The sequence below is a fragment of the Physeter macrocephalus genome, chromosome 10 (assembly GCF_002837175.3).
Source record: "Physeter macrocephalus isolate SW-GA chromosome 10, ASM283717v5, whole genome shotgun sequence".
NCBI lineage: Eukaryota > Metazoa > Chordata > Mammalia > Artiodactyla > Physeteridae > Physeter > Physeter macrocephalus.
The window spans coordinates 5,928,916-5,948,081 of record NC_041223.1 but is presented as its reverse complement, the minus strand read 5'-3'; the positions used below and the strand labels follow the sequence as shown (position 1 = coordinate 5,948,081).

At 36.1% G+C, this 19,166-nt stretch overlaps 1 protein-coding gene and 1 long non-coding RNA gene across 6 annotated transcripts in view; one reads left to right on the top strand and one right to left on the bottom strand.

Moving 5' to 3' along the window:
* The window catches only part of PRKN (parkin RBR E3 ubiquitin protein ligase), a 1,334,302-nt gene that overhangs the window by 1,192,797 nt on the left and 122,339 nt on the right, over positions 1-19,166 (bottom strand). The window lies entirely within an intron of this gene.
* On the top strand, positions 6,621-15,357 carry LOC129392451 (uncharacterized). Of its 4 annotated transcripts, none has more exons than XR_008618317.1 (4): positions 6,621-6,648; positions 7,228-7,302; positions 8,325-8,478; positions 12,498-15,355. It is a non-coding gene; the product is annotated as an uncharacterized lncRNA (long non-coding RNA). The 4 variants fall into 4 exon arrangements; XR_008618316.1 differs by lacking the exon at positions 6,621-6,648 and adding an exon at positions 6,688-6,838; XR_008618318.1 differs by lacking the exon at positions 6,621-6,648 and adding an exon at positions 6,959-7,103.

Below are 19,166 nucleotides of genomic sequence, written 5' to 3'. Positions count from 1 at the left end.
CTTCTTTGGAGAAATGTCTATTAAGGTCTTCTGCTCACTTTTTGATTGGATTGTTTGGTTTTTTTGTTGTTGAGCTGTATAAGCTGTTGGTATATTTTGGAGATTAAGCCCTTGTCTGTCAAGACTCAATTTAATCATCTCTTCCCTAGGGACTTCTAATCCCTATAGTGGAATATGTGAATATGTGCCCACTTCCTTCTCTGGGTAAAACCTACACAACACACATATTTGCTTGAGCATGTGTGCATGCACACACACACACACACACACACACACACACACACGAGTTATTTAGCTTATATTGGAATTATCTGTTTACATATCTTTCCTTCCCTACCAGACTCTAAGCTCCTTAAGGGTATGCCATATCTCACTGGTTTATATATATACCCATTACCTACCCTAGACAGGCAATAGCCCATAACATATTCTCCATAAGTCTGTGGATGAATTAAATATGGCCTATCAGGAAATTTATCTTTATTTTTAGACAATTTCCTTGGTAGCCGGGAGTTTATATGGTGGTCAGCTGGGAGACACTGTACTTCCTGAGGCCAGGAACTATCGTATCAGATGGTGCTTTGGAAAGTTTGGAAATAACATCAAGACAGGATTGAGAATTGAGAGCAATTTAGCTATTACCAAACCTAGCCTGGGGTAACAAGATTCTGTACTAGGATGGTGATAATAAGAGATAGAGAAGGAAAAAAAATCCCTAAGATCCCCCACAATACAGATCAGGAACAGGCAAGAAAAGGTTTTATGGGGCACCCCTCTGCATCTGAAAAGACACATGGCATTGTGTTAGGCAATAAATAAAGTGAGGTAACTAGGGGAGGTCCCCTTTGCCATAGAAACTATATGTGTGTGTGTGTGTGTGTGTGTGTGTGTGTGTGTGTGTGTATATATACACACACACACACACACACACACACATATAACTACTTATATTTAGGAGCATACAAATGGTAAATGGAAAGGTAAAGTATCTCAGCAAGTTGATGAATCTGAGGCTCAGGTAGGTGCTACATCTACAGCAAACTCCCAAGAGCCTGTTGAGAGCAGTGCCTTTCCTATTCCTTCAAAGAGTCCTCCCCTCCCCCCCAAATTTGAGACACCTATTACTCATTCATATGTAATAAAAATACAGTGGAATGCTAAGCATACTTGCTGAACTGAGAATACATTAATATTCCATGCTCCTTGGGTACAAGGATGAAGTCAATGCCAGAAACGGCTCTTCCTAGAAAGAGCCAGAAGTGCCACCACAGGTTCAATGAAGGTGTCACCACTAAGTTAAGATGCTGTCACAAAGGCTAATAAGAAGATTAAATGTATTAAAAAGAGGGCTGAGACTAATATAAATTTGATTTCCTTTCCCCAAAAGAATACCAAGCATCTGAGATATAAGAGGTTAAGGAGAGGGCAAAAGAGATGGTTAGATTCATTTATAAGTGATTTACTTTTGAGGAGAGATTTTGAAAGATTATTTAACTTAGAATGAAGAGTAAAATATTCAAGGAAGTTTTATGGTAATTAATAAAAAAGTAGAAATGGATATTAAATTCCTAACGCATCAGCATCATGGACCAGACCAAACAAAGGAAGCCAATTTTCAGTTTTGCTGAGGAACTTCTTACATAACAATTTATAGATCTTTATATACAAAGATAATTATTAAACTCGTATTTTAAGAGGTTTTTCCGACTAACATATGGGTAAAGTAAAGAAAACGAGTTTAAGTGAACTATCTACACATTTTTATTCAATTTACTTTTGGAATACTGTTATGATAGGGTTGGCCAAAATTGTGATGCAAAAGTTGGCCATAAAAACCCAAAGGAAGGAAAATCTTGTCTTCTCAGAGCTAAGCAGACCTCACTCATAACGGTTTTAAATGTAAAAGCAAAATATTTAAACAGACTTAGATAAAAATTTGAATCATTTATTTCTAAACACAGAGTGCAGCCACTATAGTCAAGTCACTTAAATTCCTCATGGTTAAGTCTCTTATCTATAAAACATAAATAAACATATAAATCTCTTTGATGACATTATTATTTCACACATTACATATCAATCTGTGAGAAGAGCACTGAAGCTTATGTATGTACACAAGATTATGTATGTAAAACAGGGCTTGTAGGAGGAGAGGAAGTCTTGTCCTTCCACAAAGCTCTAAATCCTAAATCTTAAATCTAAATCTTAAAATGTGTAAGAATTAGCCTTAAATACTTTTAAATGGAAAGCAAAATATATTGTAATAAAACACGTCTATATGACTTCAAACACATCAAATCTGAATACATTTTCTGTATCATCTGGTTAATATTCTAGCTTCAGAAATTAAGAATCCTGAGGATAACATATCCTGATTATGGCCCCTGTATTTTTTTTTCCACATGGTTTATTCTGTCATATAGATAGTCCAAGTGTCCCTGAAAGAAAAGATGTTATGAATAGAAATCCATTTCTAGGACCAAGTTCAAGTTCAAATTTGCATGACAATGTTTGCAATGCTTTATCCCTCTTAAAAGCAGAGTCACAAGCTCTTAAATTCACTTCTCCTTGCATTTTAATAAACAGAGGCCAACCTAATGGTTATGTGGTTTGTGTTCATCTTAAACTTTTGAATCGCATGTAAGACTTACTGTTGTGCTGGGTACATGGTGGGTCTCAAATAAATTATTGGTTGTTTTATAAATGGTACCTTACATGTCTCCAAACAATATTAAACTCAACAGCAAGAATAATAATCCTTTAAATTGCCATCTTGCTATATACTCTAGCTAAATGCAAAGATAGTATCTATGACAATATGATCATTCTATGTGGCAAAACCTAGATAGAGCTTAAGGGTTTAGTCAGCTTCTGAGATAACCTGCAAAGATAGATATCATACAACAAAACTGTCAGGAATTATTTGTGGATTATTGCTTCCTAGATGCTAGAGTCCCTTTTCCTTCCACACACACAAATAAATAAATAACAAATAAAAACCCCACCTGTGAAAGAATATACTATTTTAATACCCAAAAGAGCTGACTGGCAGTGAGAGAACAAGTAGATTCCTGAAGATTTTCCTTAAACTGCATAATTGTTTCTCATTGACAAATCCAACAATTATTCCTTAGATTGATGTGTTGATTTAGTAACACTCTATCACTCAGAATTTCTCTGTTTATGTTCCCTCTCCCAGAGGGCAGCCGTTCTAAAGTTATCCCTCTCCACAAGTAGCAAGACCCATAAACTCTTTGAGAACACAATGAAGGGTTTCCACCATTCAAATGGAAAGAGATACCAATTAAGCAAGTTATCCTACAAAGCAAAGAATGTTTTAAAAAATAAAAATAAAGCAAACCTCAGAAAAGCCATGCAAGCATATAATCCACCACCAATATTCTGAAATCTTTAGAAATCTGCACTTGAAGTTTTAGTGGAGTTTTGTGGCTAAAGCTGACTGCATTTATGCCTGTCTGGACAGAGAACACGGAATACCGTGTGCAAAATATTATCTGATATACCATTAAAGTGCCTCCGTTAACTAGTAAATAAAGTCAATTGCTAAGGTTATCACTATGTCGATTCCTGCCCTGCCCCTAAAAGAGTTTAAACCTAGCTGTTACTGATTAGTAACAGTGTTTGTGAAAATTTCACGAGGCAAAAATACTTAGAATAACACCATTTTCTTCTGGATCTAGGAATCAGAAAGTGAATCACAAGTAAAAAAAAAAATGTAATTAATTTACATTTGAATGTCATTATATTCAGATTCACTAATCGATTATGAAAAAGAAAGCCAGCCATAGGACAAATTGGGGGCATTTGTATAAAAGTATTGCCAGAATATTTTGTAAGTTGTTTAACTTTTCAAGACTCACACAATAAATATCTTGTATAATCTGTACTAGAAATAGTACTTTATCAGATAATAACTATACAACCACTTTTAGCCCAAGTTTAGCCCAAAGTGGTTTAGCCCAACCACTTTTAACCTAAAATTAATATCCAATCACAATAAACATATTAGCACAGCTAAAGCAATAAATATGTTAGCACATCTAAAACTTCTGTAACTGTTTGACCTTATCCTCCACCAAATGAATTCATTTCCCTTATGCATCACATTTCTCCCATCACCAGGTGGCTGTATCTAATTCTTCTGTGCTCTTCACACTGAAAATTCTCTGACTCCATTCATTTATTCCAACAATATTTACTCAAAGTCTCCCCCAAATCAGGCAGTGTGCAGGCATTGGTGTACACAGAATTATTTTTCGAACCTACCAGAATTCCATTCTTCTCTTATTTTCTATTAGCTATTCTTTAATTGTGCAAATATGAATAATAATAAGGTGTAACAATAAGTTCCCAGTAAATGTTAGCAATTATTTTTGTAGCCTCATTCCAGGGGATGTACACTGAGCATTTCATAAGCTTTGCTATTTAATTATCACATCAAGCTTATCTCAATATTAACATCAATACGAGAGGCAGAAGCTGGGTTTAGAGAGGTTAACTAACCCAATGTCATGTCAGTACCAAATGGAGAAGCCAAGACTCATACCAAGTTAGCCTGACTCTTTATCCACCGGGTGACAAGGGGGAAAGTCATATAAAAGTTCAGTAAACAAATTTAAAAAGAGGTGAATTTGGGGGGATGTCATAATAATGAAAAGTATCACTTTGGTGATAAAAGCCTTAGAAGCAACTCAGAATTTATAATATCCTGATATCAGTATCTCAGAAGTCATTGCTTTCCAACAGTTGGCATGATAAAAGACGTTTCTATTTCAAAAAGAAATTTACATATACCTAGTAATGCAGTCTCCAAGAAACCACTATAATGTTCTGTTATGACTGTAAGAAATCTGTTCTTAGGTGTTCACGGAGGGGGAAAGATATATATGATGGAGAATACTGGTTTTCTAAAATGTTAAATCTACAAACACTACTGACTACTGAGTACCATAATCACCCATTACCAATTCTGGTTGGTAAAATGAGTGTCCTGGGAGTTTCAGAAGAGAAAGACACACTGTGTAATCCTTTCTGACATGATTATGAGTTAAAGCGGGGAAAGTCACAGCTATCAGGACTGGAAATCACCACGAGGGGCTAGAAGCTGAGCTTTCATTTTATAGCTTCTGCATATTGAATCTAATATAAAGAAGCAAACAGGACTTTTAATCAAGTAAATGGATGGCTTTTTTTTTCCTGAAACAGGAAGAGGAGCTCTGTAAAAGTGAATGTCTTTGAAGGAGAAAAAGAGAAAGAGAAAGAGAGAGAGAAAGAAAGAATATGACAAAAGATACCTGAAATATTGAAGCTTGCAATGAAAGGAATGGTTCTTGATTACTTATAGAGCTAAGTTCAGTTCAGTAAGCATTTGCAGAGTGCCTTATATACATGGGATAGGCACTGTAGTAAGCCCTAGTGGTGCAGACATGATCCCTGATATCAATGCTCCAGTGATCTAACAGTCATACAAAAGGTAACTCATGCAGAGTGATATATGCACTAAAGCAGCAATATCCAAATACAGGAAGGATGTGATTTATTAATTTACTATTTTAGTAAAGAGGTGCATTTTAATAGAAACATAAAGTAAGCATATTGTAGTGTCCATTAAACTCTGAGGTTACACTTGTTGCTGGCATAAAGACTAGCATTGCTTCTTGATCCGGTGGCAACTGCCAAAAATGGAAGCACAGTCTCAAGAACAAATGGCAGCCCTTCACCCTTACAGAAAACAGCAATATACCAATGATAATCAGAGTAAATATTACATTATACTATTTTCATGCAAAGAATAATCTGATAATTACTACAGATGCATAATATGTAATTAAAAATAGCATAATGATTATCAATCAGGTTACAATTACTTATCTTTAAGGATTTCAAAATAAACCTCTGTGACAATTACAAAAGGACTTGTCTTATAGAGAAACATAGAAAGAGCAATCTTGAGCAAAATGAAACCCTTAACTAACTTGAATTATCATCCAGAAAAAAAGGGAGGAAAATTGTAATTATCTATGTTGCAAGGAGATTAAACATCTCTCTTATAACTTGTGCTCTCAATACCACAAATAAATAGAAACTTTTCATACTGCCTCTGGAAAAAATTATGTAGCAAGATGAATTTATCTGAGCTAAATGAGTTTTGCTGACAAAAAAGCTAAGTGATATTCTTGACTTGGAAAGTGAATAAGACAATCCGAAGGTGAAGGGATGGAAATGTCCTTAGTAAGCCTAGGATGATTGGAAGGTAATGTTCCCCACATTAAGAACATAAAAATAGTAAGCAATATCAAACTGATATTGTTAAATATAACTGAGTTTTCCAGGAAAATGGGAATTTCATGACATTCTCCAGGTAGGTGGGCACTAGACTAGACCCTTAGGCTCCATCTCTCTTTGCTTTATTGGAGCAGAGCTCAGTTTTCACTCCCATTAACACGGTACCATAAATAAAGGACCTGGAATGGCCCTCGGCACGTGGTGGGTGCTCAGTCAGTTGTAGCTATTATTACCATGACTGTCCTCCACTGTCTGCCTCTCCTTCCCTACATGAACTCTATCTTTATCACTCTGGCTCACCACTCTGATCCTGTTATGCCCCAGCTGGGATTTTGTCAAAATGTATGACTGGCAAGCTACATGTTATTATAGGTGTTAGTGTTCTCTATACAGTCTCGTAAGCCAGAAGGCAGCACCAACAGTATACCCTTAGCGCTCTGGCCTTTATGGAGATATTTCATACAAAGGCATAGCTATGTAGAATTAAAAAAACACCACTATACTTTCTTGCCTTCTTCTCCATTCCTTCAATGTAAATACCTTATATCTTGATTGTGTTTGTTCTTTCCCTTGATTTAGATGGACGACTGAAGTGTGAGCTTTTCAAAGGCGTGGCCTGCATCTCCATTTCTGGGTTACAGCCCAGAGGGCAGGCTTCTCACAAGATACTCTGTCAGGGGGCACAGCTGACTTCTTTGGGCCTTTCCCTAATCCCAGCTGGGTTATTTCAGAGCAATTATCTATTCTTTTCTGCTTCTTCTTCAAAAGGGTTTATCTGTATTTTTCCCTTTAGTAAAGTAATAAATGTTCACTATGGAAGAATATGAAAATACAAAAAAAAAGAGAAAATTTTTTTTAAATCTATAGCCTCTACTATCCAAAAACAAAGACTTGTTAACATTTTGTTTTCTTTCCTCCCAGTCTTTTTCTTCCTCATTCCTGCTTTTAAGGGAAGGAAGTACAGCAGTTCTGCATTTAAACAGCTGTAATAATACGGTAAGTACATTTTTTGTCTTGTATTTTAAAGTTTAACATAATGTAAACATTTTTTTCTGTGTTTGTAATTATTTGCACTCAAAGCAGCTACTTTTATGGTGCAACTGAATAACAAGTGTAGCTCTGTTTCCCCCACCCCACCCCCTATAATAGCAAGGATGCGTACTAAAAGTAAACATAAATTTGGGGTTATTATTGGCATTTGCATTTGTATTTAGTACTTTCAATCAGTACTAGGAATCTGATCTTGTTACTCTTTTCATTTTCTTCCATTAAAACATGCCTGGTTGTTATGAACACCTGTTAACACACTGGTTATTTTATTGTTTTATGTTTTTGTCTTTGTCACAGTAATACTGTAATTTAACTTCATATCTCCAATAGTACCTAGCACAGTATTTTGCACATGGTAGGCATTAAAGAAATACTTTCTAAACTGGACCTACTTAGGGAGATTTTAATTATAAGGAATAACGATTCATTAGGGATTAAAGAATTTGTGAATGAAATACCAAATAAATGTATTAGTTACATTCTGCCTTGATAAAGTTTTCACATAACAGTGTGGGGGGGGCAGGCCTCTCCAAAAATCCCAGATGGCTTTATTTTAGCATAATTATCTTCTCTTTTACTTTAAAATACAATTTTTACTTTTTTTTCATTAGCAAAGTAATAAATGCTCATTATGAAAAATTTCCTACCTATAGAGAGAAAAAGAGCTCTTCATTGCTCATGTCTAATAGTAATATATTTTAGGAACAATATTAACCTTCTGAAACTATATAATTGCCATTCAGACTATTTTTCCAAAAGAAAAGAAAATATCTGGCATAAAATTTTAAAATAACTGCTGATCAATCTACTAAATGAAAAGTGAAAGTAATGATCTTAATTCCAACTTTAAATCAACTTTAATCTATCTGTAAAGTTAGCCACCTTTCTTTTTTTATTAGGAAAGTGAATCAGTAAGGTACAAAAAAGTGGCTAGTACAATACATTTCAAGCCTCCATTGATCTTTCAGGCTTTCTTGCCACTTTCCATCTGAATCGTCTGTCCACCAGTCTTGAATGGTAATACAATCTAAACCGATTTCACTGAAGCACACACCGCAAACAAATCCCTCGCTCCAGTCTCAATGAAGGCTAATGAAAACAATGAAAGCCGCAATGAGAGAGGTAAGAAACACTGGCGTAAGCTGCAGACTGATCAAGCTTTAATCATGGCTCTTGAGAACTTTTTGGTATGAGTGAATCAGTGATCAAGAACAACCCTGTGATCCACACGCACACACAGGTGCAACATGCCGCTTGGGAGCACACCTTTGGGACACACAAGAGCCTGATGATCATTCTGGCCATGCAGGAATAGCTCACAAAAACTAGCCTCTCAACTCAGGAGCTATACTAGTTCCAAAGTCACCAGATATGATATCTTAGAAGCAGTGACCTGCTTCTAAGGGCACTTTGAATTGAGCACAGGCTAGATTCTAAAGGATGAGGCCCCTAAGTCAGGCTGTGTGCTAAAAAGTAAACCAGCCTGAGATGAGGCATCCAGATCCAAATGGTTCTTAGGAAATCATTACAAATGGCAAGGGACACAGAGAGGTAAACAGACCTGGAAATATACATGTAGAATGATGCAATTTAAAAGTATTATTGTAAGGACACAAATGACTTAAATGGAACCTTTTATTGGATTCCTGTTTATCTTTTCTATGTATTCTAAAATCTTAATACTAAATAACACCTAAATAGTAGCTCTTTTTTCACAATCAGTAAGATGGGAATGAGAGGTTTACTGTGAAGAACTTAGTACATTGAAGATTTAAGTTAAAATTCAGTTAAGCTAATTTAGCAGCAATTTAAAATATTTCTGCTATGAATGATAACAATTTAGACAATTATATAGCAAGTATGAACTGAATAAGTACTAATTCCTTTTGTAGGAATAACCAAAATTAGTGATTTTTGACCCACATTCTAATTTAGATCTAGTGAACTGCTAGAAAGAAATTGTTTTACTGATGTAAAAAAAAAAAGCATGATAAGAGAAAGAAGATGAGGTTCCAATAATAGCAAATATTTGTTTAAAAGTTTCACAGCTGACATATTTATCCATGTATTCATTAAACACATTTTATGAATAGCTGTTTCAGGAATACATCTTCTGGCAACTACTCGAGATTCTGCTCTGTGATGATTATTTGGTTCATCGTTCATGTTTCAGCTCCTCTGGGGTTTTTATAGTTGAGTAATATGCTGATTTATGGTGGGATGCATCCATAATCATTTTGCCCCAATAGAGACATCCTTTGAAACTTTAAAGGACTGATCGTCATCTGCCTATTTACACATCATCAGCCTGTTTCCAAATACCACAGCTTCAGGATCTATGTGGAATAAAGTAGGTGTCACCAAAAAAAGTATGATTTATTTTCTGCCCTGGACATATAGTTACTTGATAAGGAAATAAAACCAAGCAAATACCTTGGTTCTCTTCAACCATAACTCACAGCTTTGTGTAAACTAAAACAAAACAAAAAATTCAGGAGAAGTAAAAGAGTGGGACATGAAGAGAAAAGTTCAATGTAATAAAAAATTACCTTTGAGTATTATAAGAAGAATATTAATCTATGAATGGTAAGAGCTCTAAGAGAATGAAATACAACACAATCTTAGAATGTATGTAAAGAAACTTTAAAAGTAGCTAACACATCACCATTACAAAACCCACAGGACATAAACTCTAAACTCTGTTTACAGTCAAAAGTGTGTGATACAGGACCAATTGTGGAAGGACACCAAGAAGTATGACAAGGAGCCTGAGGAGGGGAAGTGTGCTAGATGCCATCTATCTCAGCTTACAGTGAGCTCTGCCAATGTCTGAATGTGAAAAACAAGGACATACAAAACAGAAAAAAAAAAAGGTCAATTATGAAGTAAAAGAGAACAGTGCAGGAACACAGAGGTAAAGTCAGAAAGGCCCAGAGACAAGCACAACCAGCCATGCCTACCATGGGCAAGTGCATGCCAAAATGATATGATACCCCTATCATTCATTTTAAAAATACATAAACAAGTTCCTTTTCAAACAGCTGGAAATTTTATACACTCCCTTTTTCTCTTTAAAGGATACTACTACTGAATTTTATTCTAATACGATATATTTTTATGCTTCAAAGTCTTATTGATCATTCTGCAGTCTCTACAACAACAAAAAATGTATGATTTGCATGGCAACCAAATTACATAGACTATTCCACTAACTAGGCTACTTAGGGGCATTCAGTAAGCCTAAAATGAACGTGTCATCCAAGTTCACTTAGTTAGTTATAAAATGCCCACATCTCAAATTCTTACTATGAAATTTGTTCTAAAAAATACAGTGGCCCAAGCCTGAAATGTTACTGAACGTTACTGACATTATTGAACATGACATATTTTGGATATTATGTGGGAATACTTCCATATGCTTTTATTATGGTCTTGTTGAGTATTTCATGTCCTAGAAATTGTTTTCAGTTTTTGAAGACCGTTTCAGAAAAGTGCATGACACATAACTGCAATAAACCCTGCAACAAAAATAAAAAGTTGTTCAGAATTAAGTTATCCTAAAAAGTGGTAACTTTTTAAAAAATTTAAAACATGATAATAACTTGATTTTTTCCCTTAGGGTTTAACTCTAATAATTGTGAAATCATGTTTTTTTATATGTTTGGTGCTACTCTATTTGAATAATTTTAAAGCGTCAATTTGAAATAGAAAGGATATTTTTAATGCTAATCTAAAAGTAAATAAAAATCATTTTTAAAAGATCAGAAAGGAGGGAGTTAAGGTTGGACATTTGCTCATATATATAGCAGAGTTCTAATAACACTTATTAACTCACTTTTAAGGAAGAGGTTCCATTTGAATTACAGATGTTAGTGTTAACAAATAAAAATTTATTAGATTTTTATTTCACAGTAAAGAACATAGGCTCATTCATCAACGTTTATCTAGTAATGCCATAATCAAGTCCTAATGTGTCTAACTTTCAAATTAATACAAAATACCTTCATTATTTCTGAGAAATCTGTTTTAGAAACTAAGGTACATTTGGGGAAAAAATCTTAATTGCCTAGGACTGCTTGAATAATGAGACTATGTCATAACACAAAGATATCAAGAAGTCAAAACTGTAGATATCTCAACAAAAGGTAAAATAACAACATACACAAAAAAATTTTAATGTTTTGCTCTAACTTGTAGTTATAAAAACCACTCATAACCACTCCCTCCCCATGAAATAGTCAAAGCCAATGGAGAATAACTGAATTATCATTTTTTTTCTTTTTCTTGCTTATATTTTCCACAGGTCACTCAATGACTTATAAATGTTTCACAACTGTGTTTCAATATTTCAAAGGCAGACTGCAAATGTAAAATATTTCATTATTATTCTTCTTGCTAATCATGTCTATTGAGTGAAAGGTAATGATTAAAATATGGTATTTCCTACTGTATATTTATCTTAAGAAGATCAACATAATATTTCAAATATTTCCATAAAGTGTGCAACACACTCAGGAGGGAAAAAAAAAAAAGCAATGACTTCCTAGACACCGAAGTAAAGCAATTAAGTATTTTCTCTTGAATAAATCATTCTTTATAGAAACTAAAGCAGAAAACTGTATGATCAATGTTAATATTGATGTCTTATGAATTTTCTACTCTAAAAGAGAATCTACACACTTTAAATTATATTAATGGCTGAAACCAGGTATCTGAGTGTAGTAGAATAGCTATGCAAATCTACCTTTTGACAGAACGCTACAAGCATTTAGACTTAACTATAGTCCTATTATGAGGCATGGTTTTAAAATGAGGACAGTAGAGAAAGCTTAGTGGAGAATGATCTCTACCAGGAGCCCAGCAAAAGGCCTGACTTCCTAAGGAAAGGAAGCTGAATACATAGGGAATCCCCTTCTTGCCTCCCTACAGACAAGAGGGTCAGAGTGTCAGTGCAGAAACATTATTAACTCCAGGCACCACACACATGTGGCCTTCAAGAAATGCAGTGTTCTTTCTGAGTCCAAATAGTTACATGAGACCCCAATTTAGGAAATGTTAGTGAGCTGTTCTAACAACAAAAATAAATTAACTATAAAGGTATACTTCATTGTATTCAACTATATTATTTGTGTTCGTTTCAGCAGTTTTCTCTCTTCACCTATGGAAATGGGAGTAATGGAGGTGAGGCCAGAGAGACAGGCAAAGACCAGAACATTCAGGGCCACGCAGGAGGTGTTAGAAAATTAGGAGTTTATTGTGAAGACTCCGAGGAGCTACTAAAGACTTGAACCTGGAATGAGACAAGCCCCTGTGTGCTTTGGAATCATCATTCTGACTGCAAAGTGGACACAGAGCAGCATGGGAGCAAACAGGAGCGAGAAGATGGATCTGAAGGCTGCTGTGGTCGTCAGGTTAGAGGAGCTGCGGTCCTGAATGATGGTGGTGGAGGCAGGCTAGCAATTAGAGAAACAATACAGAATCTTGCACCTCTCTTCCACATTTCACATGAGAATAAATACAAGCTAATATGTACCTAATAATAAACAAATCAAACTTTTCTCAAAGTTAAAATGCCATCCTTAAAGCAAAAAGTAGATAGTAGCCTTCTAGAAAGCAATGGGAGAAGCAAATTGGTGTTCTCTGCCTGCCAGTGGACAAGCTAAAGGCTGCTGAGTTCCTGGGACCATGCTGTGTCATTTCCTTACTTCCTGGGACTCACAGCTGTCCTTATCCTTGCGAAGGTTTAGCCCAGCTTCCAAACTCCAGTGGGTTCCTCAATACTTATTTTGACAAGTGTGTTCTCCCTGAAGCCCCAGGATGCACTGCTGCTAGTGTCAAACTTTAGTTCTCACATGTAGCAAAGAATTTGCTCTTTTGGCTGGCAGTGTGTTTCTCATGAATGAACTGTAGATCACTCTGGGAAATCTCTCTGTCCCTGTGAATGACTGTTGAGTCAGGAATTCCTCAACTGTGAATTATTAAGGCTGTAGAGGTACAGCAGTTAAAAATGGCAGTTAACACCTAGAAAATGAAGGCCTTCGAATTTCTACATATTTTGCTACTAAGTGACATCAGTTGGAACCACAGTCTTCCAGCCTTAATCACTGAAAATTCTGAATAAAATATACTCATTTTACCCTCAGCTTTTCTTCTGAGTTTGGCAAACTACAGCCTGCAAACCAAATCCAGCAAACCAAATCCTTTTGTAATTAAAGTTTTATTGGAACCCAACCCCACCTATTGTTTACATACTGGCTCTGACTGCTTTCACATTCCAACAGCTGAGCTGAGTAGTTGGGACAAAGACCTTATAGCTTACAAAGCCAAACATATTTACTATGTGGCCCCTACAGAAAAAGTCTGCAGAAGTCTGCTCTAAGTGAAGCAGCACCTAAAATATTCTCTTTAATAAACGTTATTGAAAGGATAAAAATGAACAGTCATCGAAATCACAAAAGAAGAAGAAAGGTTTAAAAACACCCCAAAGCTACAGCCCATATCTTCTTTACACTCAGATGTATAAAACTCGAGAGCTGCTTGAGAGTGGAGCACACTGGAAACCACCCACCTGTGACATCAGCAGATGGAAAGGCTGTCACTTTTCTAAAAGGGATCCTAGGGAGGCCGATTAACCTGTTAGAAAACCATTTAAGGGATATCTGCCAGTCCCCACAGACAGACTCGAATTTAAGAGGATAGAGATATCAGAGTGTTTCGTGAGGTACTTATAAGTTCGGATCCTTAACGCTGCAAGGATCCCAAGCGGAGGCTCACACACACTGTGCAGCAGCGTCACTAATGAATCCACACCTCCCCCGATCCCCATCTGACCCAAAGACAGGAGTTAACACGACCAGAGGACAAACCCTGAGCCTGGAGCAACCACGCCTGTCTGACTAGAGTAACCTTTCCTCTTATAATAGGAAAGCTTCGGTACCACTCCGTGAACAGAGAGAGTACCTGCTTTAATAAATCTGGGCATGAGAACGCAAAATCCTTCTTCATTTCCACCTCAGAAAGAATCATCCAGCACTGTTTTAACTTCACCACAGCATGATCTCCCTGTGGGTTCCCGGAGGCACTTGTGGTAATCCTTATTCGTTTCATGGCCTGTACAGAATAAAACCCATCCAAATCAAATACCCTGCCTTCCCATAGCTTCCCCCACTTTCAGCTTGCCTCCCCTGGCCAAGCTAGCATGAAGTACAAAATATTGATGGGAAAGGCACTATACACGCTTGAAGAGCCTGTCAAATTACCATTCACCCTATATTTTCTTATCTCAACATGTATAATAGTAAATATAATGGATTAGTAAATGTTGGAGCATAGCTCTGGCAATTAATGGAATAAAATCTTCTTGGGGTACATGTTCTATCCCCTCCTCTCACCGCCATATACAAAGTCTCTGGTGTAAGAGCTCTTGTGTGACAGACAAATAACAGCACTTTCCCCATAGGCTTAATTCCTCTCCCGTCTCCTTTTTTACTTAGACTCTGCTATTAATTTTCACCTCTGACAGTAAAAACCCCAGGACAAGATTGTCACAAAAAGCATTATCTTTCAGACCAATGGTGAACTCGATTCCAAACCCCACTATTTATCAGCCTGCGGCAAAAGTGCAACTGCTTAGGAAATATGTCCTCTCTTTCAAATGCATGTTCAGTTCATCTAGGCAACATTTCACCTCATTCTACATGAATTCAATACCCTGACTTTTCACCCATAGATGCATAATCATAAAGTATATATTACCAGCCAAAAGTGATCTTTTCAGTATCCTTTTATAGGTGATACAGAGTCCTTCACTTTCAGCTTAATATGTTTATAATACACCAGGTACATGTTATTTTTTTTTCAGTTAAACTTTCTAACTCTAAAAATGAAGGTAAAAATATAGACTAAATGGCAACAGGGACAATAGGAATAGACAAGATTAGCTAACCTACTTCCACACTACTTCTTGATAGATTTTTGGTCTCCCACATCTCCCCTGCTAAGAAGTATTTTGCACCAAAACCCAACGGAGAGTTGACTAAGATTACTGACAACTTTACTGACCTACGTGTTGTGTTAGCCATATAATTCAATAGCAATGGAATTTTGTCAACATCAACGAGGTTTTATAGGATCAGAAAACCTAGGCTTTCAATCCCCTGGTATAATTAAATAAATTTAAAACTCGAACTTACCTTAGTAGTTCAAAACATTCTTACTAAAAAGTCCAGATAGTGAAGTAAACTATACAATTGTTTTACAACAGGTTGATGTAACTAATTAAAAATAAATTATCATAGCCAGAAGGTACCTTAAAAAAATAGGGTAAGAAAAATGGCATTTGGGGCAAGAACTATTTATCCATATACTTATATACAGATACATGTTCAGTACTAGAGCAATGATTTATTATACTCAAACAGCAAATAAACATCTAGAAAGAAAACAGAGTGTCAAAATGATATATTCATATCACACTGCCTTGTATAAACATTTTGCAATGTCTAGTATAGACACTTCAAGTTTCTTAAGCCAGAAATAAAGATTAACCAAGACGTGCCAAAGGCTTCTATTTTAAGCATTCACATTTAAGCCAATTATTTAGACTCTAAAATGTATTGTCTCATAAAATATGATTATATGCAGTGACAAAAATTTTATGCAACTGAAATGCCACTGAGTTCAAATGCACAGATTCAAAGTTTATTGTGAATCTTAGATTCCAAGGCCATCCAGCAAAACCTTTTATTCAAGATCAGATTTGATTTAGAAAGATCAGTTAGATGACAATGAACAGAATGTTTGGAGAAGAATCAGAATGGATGTGGATAAACCAGCTGGTAGATTAATCAGTGTATCATCCAGTGCCTCTCACTGAAGTAGGTCAGTCAAGAAAAGATGGTTGACTGGACTAGGGACTGTTATGTGTAAAATGGAGACCCAGAGATGAAAGGTAAAATTGACAAGATTTGATGACAGATTTGATACTGAGGTAAGAGAAAAGTTGCAAGGCAGATTCCCAGGTAAATGGTTGAACAGTATAGCCATCTGAAATAGAAATGGTGGAAGAGAGCCCTACTTGGAAGTAGAAGGGTGGGAGAGAGTCCTGAATTTAATTTTAGACACGTGGGGTGTGAGGTGCCTTTGAGACATGTAAGTGTAGAAAGTCACAAAGGCAAATAGATACGTGGATCTAGAGCACAGAAAAGCAGAAATTCGGACTAAAAAAAGTCACCAATCCCAAGTCCTGGCCCTAGGGTGAGTTTTCTGGGAGTGTTAATATTCGTGTTTCGACAAGGCTCCCAGCGAATGAAGGACCTCAGAGGAGCACCAGGACTGAGTTAAGACTAGGAGGACAAGTTGAGAATATAGGAGACTCTACTGGCTATGCAGGGGAAGTCTGAGGGGCAAAGTGATTTAAAGCATGGATGGGTGATCAGGAGGAGGAAGTATCCAGCTCTTCGGGAATGAAGGTCAGCAGGGTGTAGGTCAGTTGCACAGCGAAGGTGGTCTCCAGGGTTTCCGGGGAGTGGGTGACAATGGCCTTGCCTCCCTCACAGTGAGGCTTTCTCCCTGATATAACCGGAGCAATGATGATACTGTGGAGAAAATGCAGCATGGGTGAGAAAGTGGAAGCTTTGAAGCACTTCATGCTGGGAACAGACACTAGTTCTGCACCCACCATCTCAGAGAAAAAGTAAAAGCTAGGAAGAAATGTAAGCTAATCTAATTAAACTCCTTTAGTTTGATCAAATTTTAGTTAGGATCAAACTCCTAGAGTTTGATCTCACAGGGTCATGAATTTCGAAAAGGGCCAGAATAGCCAATTTAAGCCATGGTCCTGTGGTCCCCAGACAACAAATGTTTCTGATACTCCACTTGTCCCTTGCTTTGCCTTACACTAGTCCCCTGAAGACTTGAAGAACTAGCCTGTGAAATAATAATAATAGAGGAAAAATAAAATAAAATAAATGCTTTGCAAACATTAACCTATTTATTCCTCACAACACTCCTGTGTGGTAGGCCCTATGGTTATTCTCCTTTAATCACCACACAACTGAGACAAAGAGAGGTTATGTAAGTCACCCACGGTCACAGACATGGTTAGTGGCAGAGGCAGGACCTGAACCCAGGCAACTTACTCCAGAATCCAGGTTCTGAACCATGATGAACCACAGTTCTCTCATATGCAGAATTCCATTTGTAAAAAAAAAAAAAAAAAAAAAGCTCTAGCACTCTTGCTCACTAATAATGTTATAATGAGTGTGCTACGATGCTGTTTAGACATCACTATTTCAAACATGGAAGCAATCGTGTCCTGCTATAATCCCTCAGCAGGTTCACAGATTTTAGAATATTAACAAGTAACTTTAAGCTATAAAACAATTTATACCTGAATGAAGGAAGCCCTGCGGTATAACAGTAACCATAGCAACAGAGTAAGATGGGTTTGCAAAGTGAAAAGTATCCTGAGGTATTTGATGCCCTCAAAAAAGCTTTCTCTCCATTTACAATAAGGACATGACCAGTAGCAGCAAAATAACAGTACATTATCATAATGGATTATATTACTATCCAGATCAGCAATATTTCATCTTAGCATTTTTATTTCCAAAAGAACAAGGACTATACTAAAATCTATGTAATTTACATCTCAATAGGAATGCTTAATTCATTCAAGATTTTAAACTAAATAAATCATGATATGTACATAGGTTCAATGAGAAAAGTATGCAATTAGAATAAATTTTTAATAATACCATATGCATACTATATTTACAAAGGGTAGATGTAAAGTTAGTATAGAGTAAAATCATAACTAACTTTGTATTCTGCTAAGAAACAGATTTTATTAATAAATCAAAAAACTTACTGTAAAAAGTAGCCCTCATTTGGAGAAATAATGTGGTAAATCCTTTTATAATATGTATCGGCAAAAGCACTATAAGATTGCTTAAGTAAATAAATATTCTTTAAAGACCACCAGTACTGTATATAGGATTAATAAAGAAAGAAATACTCAGAAGGGAGTGGCAGGACATATTTAAAGTGATGAAGGAGAAAAACATACAACCAAGATTACTCTACCCAGCAAGGATCTCATTCTGATTTGATGGAGAAATTAAAACCTGTAGAGAGAAGCAAAAGCTGAGAGAGTTCAGCACCACCAAACCAGCTTTACAACGAATGCTAAAATAACTTTTCTAGGCATGAAACACAAGAGAAGGAAAAGACCTACAAGAACAAATTTGAAACAATTAAGTAAATGGTAATAGGAACATACATATCGATAATTACCTTAAATGTAAATGGATTAAATGCTCCCACCAAAAGACACAGACTGGCTGAATGGATACAAAAACAAGACCCATATATATGCTGTCTACAAGAGACCCACTTCAGACCTAGGGACACATACAGACTGAAAGTGAGGGAATGGAAAAAGATATTCCATGTAAATGGAAATCAAAAGAAAGCTGGAGTAGCAATTCTCGTACCAGAAAAAATAGACTTTAAAATACAGACTATTAAAAGAGACAAAGAAGAACACTACATAATGATCAAGGGATCGATCCATGAAGAAGATATAACAATTGTAAATATTTATGCACCCAACATAGGAGCACCTCAATACATAAGGCAAATACTAACAGCCATAAAAGGGAAAATCGACAGTAACACAATCATAGGAGGGGACCTTAACACCCCACTTTCATCAATGGACAGATCATCCAAATGAAAATAAATAAGGAAACACAAGTTTTAAATGATACATTAAACAAGATGGACTTAATTGATATTTATAGGACATT